General features: G+C 36.7%; 1 long non-coding RNA gene across 1 annotated transcript; it reads left to right on the top strand.

Moving 5' to 3' along the window:
* Nucleotides 1-203: 203 nt before the first annotated feature.
* On the top strand, nt 204-1,941 carry LOC141409921 (uncharacterized). Its single transcript, XR_012432817.1, has 3 exons — nt 204-330; nt 1,064-1,153; nt 1,840-1,941. It is a non-coding gene; the product is annotated as an uncharacterized lncRNA (long non-coding RNA).
* Nucleotides 1,942-4,191: the final 2,250 nt, after the last annotated feature.

The raw sequence follows: 4,191 nt of genomic DNA, 5'->3' as shown, positions 1-4,191 counted from the left end.
ACAAGAAGATCCCTTAATTACCCCACTTTTAGAAAATGATAATATGTAATTTTTTTGTTTATGGCTTAGCCTGCATTTGGATTTTAATTTAAACAAATAAAATTATTTAATAGAGGGTTATTAAGCAGGTTTTACATTGCAGCTGTTCCAGTCCCTCAGGTAAATACTCATTGAGAGAGCTTATTAAAGTTTGTTCTACTTATTTATGTTTAAATTCTTATTCTTTTTCCCTTATGTGAAACCTTTGTGGGGGCAGAACTCCAACTGATTTTAAACAGAGTTCCATGCAGAAGGATCTGTGGAGACCAACAAACCTGGAATGCTTATTAAGTAATTGCCTTTGATGTTCTTGATCTATATGTGTCTCATTTTCAATAGCATTTTTTTGAAATATAAGTTTTTCTCTGAATAAAGACATTTGGAAAGTATAGCTTTTTTATCCTAGCAAAGGATTGCATAGTCAAAAGGGGATAGAAAAAATAACAAATATTTTAAACATTTAAAAAATATTTTACAATAAACATATTTAAAACATGTAAAATATGAAAAAAGACGGTGGGGCGTGGTGGCTCACGCCTGTAATCCCAGCACTTTGGGAGGCCGAGGCAGGCGGGTCACAAGGTCAAGGGAGCGAGACCATCCTGGCCAACAAAGTGAAACCCCAACTCTATGAAAAATACAAAAATTAGTCGGGCACGATGGCATGTGCCTGTAATCTCAGCTACTCAGGAGGCTAAGGCAGGAGAATCACTTGAACCTGGGAGGCGGAGGTTGCAGTGAGACGAGATTGTGCCACTGCATTCCAGCCTGGCAACAAAGTGAAACTGTGTCTCAAAAAAAAAAAAAAAAAAAGAAAAAGAAAAAAGACATGGACACTGTATGATGTGAGGTGAAAATACTGTAGACAAAGCAAGTATTGCTTGCATAGTAAAAGAAATGGCAAAGTTAGAGGAGAAAGGAATTAAAAGATATATTCCAACCCTGATCCAACTTCCTCTTTGACTGTTTATTTCTCTAAGCAATTTATAGAGAAAATTTTAAAAAATTCTTAATTTTATTACAGCTACATGCAGGAGAAATCTAAATAAGAAGAAACTAAGAGAAAAAAAAAGACTTCTCCGACTGAAGGATTCAATGGAAAAGTAAATGAAATGTGCGTGAGATGACTTGTGAGAGAAAATGTTGCTATGCATGATGATCTGAATGTTGGGTATGGAAGGCTAAGATGAAAAAGATAAGTGACAGGTGTTGAGCCCAGTGACTGGAAGAGTAATTATAACAAACAGCAAGTAGAAGGAAAATGTATTTAGGGAAAAAGATGGCTATCTTTCATACTGGTGTGTTAAGATAGCTGTTGTAGTAGGCTCTAAATGCAGGAAGGAGGTAGAAGGGTTTAATGAAAGACTTGAGCTTACAGTCCTAGATCTTATGGAAATTTGCTCTTTGATATTAAACCTTTAGAAATTAGTATCTTGTTCTACATCCTCAATTTCACTTCCAGTTCTCTTAGATGCAGTAAGCTTATCTTGGCAGGGTAGGGGTTGGGGAGTGCTTTGAACTTATGTTTGATATCAACAGCAATAATACATTTGTGACTTCTCTCTCCCTAACTGAGAAACACATTCTCATCAAAATAACCAGTGGAATATTTCTTTAAAGAATGTAACAATAATTTAAAATTTTTGTTGTTATATATTAGGACCACGGAGACTAGAAACAAATATGCTATATATAGTCTTTTAAATCCTACATATATAAGTAAATATATACATGTAAATATATATCTACATCTATATTAACTTTCCAAATATACACCCACTACTGCCTCTCTTCATTTAGCCTCCAGTACTCTGCCAGCCACCGCTACCACTGTTTCATCCCTGTGTAGACACCCTCCTCTCACTGCCCCAAGATCCACAATTCTACCTTGGTTCTCCCTCTGTTTGGATGCCCTCCCACCTACTGGGCTCTGACACAACATGCTGGGGTGCCTCCCGATAGTGATGCCTGCCTCATCATCATCCTACTTGGATTCCAGCGTCCTGTGCTGGTCTGCTCCTACTCTGGATTTTCTGCTTACCAGACTCGGCTCTAACACCCTGCTTCAGGCCATGACAGCTCAACCTACCTCCTTTCTACTTGACACCTTGACACATATTTGCATATGGTACTAACAATGACAAAGAAGACAATTACTTACTTAATGATATTCAGAGTGAATTATTTAGGAAGAGAATAGGATGGAAAGGGGGATAAGATATAAATACTAAATTAAGTAGAAGTAGGACTTTATGATCCTTTCAAGAGACTTTTCCCAAGTGAGTTCTATTTTTCAAGTTCTATGTGAAAGATATGCAGGAGTAATATGGGAGAGAAGGCTAAATATATTGGCTATTGTACTCCAAAGCAGAAAATACTATGAAATATTTAAGTCTGGGAGCACTGAACACCAGCAGCTGACTTTCCAGGAATCAGAAACGGATTCTTTATAGAGGATTACTTCCTGTGCAAAAAAAAGCAAAAACAAAAACCAAAAACTAATATAGTAGGCCTCAGCCTGCTATCTTTAGAAAGGTGACTTGAGGCCGGGCTTGGTGGCTCACGATTGTAATTTCAGCACTTTGGAGGACCAAGGTGGGTGGATCACTTGAGGCCAGGAGTTTGAGACCAGCCTGGGCAACATGGTAAAACCCCCGTCTCTACTAACAACACAAAAAGTAACTGGGCATGGTGGCACATACCTGTAATCCCAGCTACTTAAGAGACTGAGGTACAAGAATCCCTTGAACCTGGAGGCAGATGTTACAGTGAGCTGAGATCGCGCCACTGCATTCCAGCCTGTGCGACAGACCAAGACTCTGTCTGCTCCCCCAAAAATAAAATTAAATAAAATATAAAATAGGAAGACTGTTTAAAAGGTTGGCCCTTGGTTGACATCTAGAAACTTGGTTCCCAGTCAACAGTTAACTGATAAAGGTGGTTCATTGTGCTTTGTCTGTGCAAACAATATGGCTTATACTTAACATCTACTTTTCTTTTGGGAGTCAGGAATGTTAGTAAATTCTAGGCAGAGGGTACCTGCATGACCAGTCCCCAGCTAGGTCTCTAATGGACTTCACTGGGCAGACATCACAGATATTGCTGCATTTTGTTACTGGAAGAGGATACTGTGTGTGACACCTCATGGGAAGAAGAAAACTTAAGAAAATCACATGGATTCCTCCCAACACTGCACCTTTTCCCAGTATGATCCAACTGTGTATCCTTACTACATTGCTATAATAAATCTTTGTGGTAAGTACACCCAAATGCTGAATCCTGTGAGTCTTTCTAGGAAATCTATGAATATGGGGGTGGTCTTGGAGCTAGCCAACACAGTCCTCAACTGAGTTTTTAAAACTCCAGTTTTACCAAGTTAAGATGAAATTTAAGAGAGAAAGCTGCCCAGAAATGACAGAAGACAGTGTAGGATAAAGCATAGAAGTAAGAACTCAATGTTGAGGAACATGGTGGGATCCACACATAATTTCTTATTTCTGAAGCATTACATTAAAGGAAGGCAGTGTCATAAAATATAAGCAGAAGGCAATGCTCAGAGGTCCTTAAGAAATATTACTTCTTAACACTTTAGGAAGTATTCTTGCTGATGAATAAGTAAGGTTGAGATATTATCAATGGATATTTGGTAAAATAAAAAAATAGGCTTTTATCATTAGTCATTTGAGCAAACTTGTTGGTGCTATTGTTGTAAGTAATTAATACACTGGATATTCATTTACCGTGGAGCTCTCTGGTATTCCACATTTTTAGATGCTGAATCATATCAAAGTGCTTTTCAACTTAATAGTTGCAATAGACTATGACATATTTTATCCTATTTATAAATTTTGATAATATGAGAAGAGGTAAATTCATAGGTGATGAATTAATATTTTTTTATGTCAAGAATTTCCCATAGGAGATAATTTCAAAGTGATATATTACTAAGCACAATTTAACATCAACCATAGAGTGTTTCTAATGTTTAAACTGTAAATGTTACCACTTGACAAATTTTAAGGAACTTATATCTAATGATTTGAATACAATAAAATAAAAAATATCTTAATAGAATGTTATATCATTTCATAAATATTTCTTTTTGTCCAAGATATCATTTTCCTAAATGAGATGATGTTTTACATGTCTTAA

Source organism: Macaca fascicularis, chromosome 3 (assembly GCF_037993035.2).
Source record: "Macaca fascicularis isolate 582-1 chromosome 3, T2T-MFA8v1.1".
NCBI classification, from domain to species: Eukaryota; Metazoa; Chordata; class Mammalia; order Primates; family Cercopithecidae; genus Macaca; species Macaca fascicularis.
This window is presented reverse-complemented; position numbering and strand designations above follow the sequence as displayed.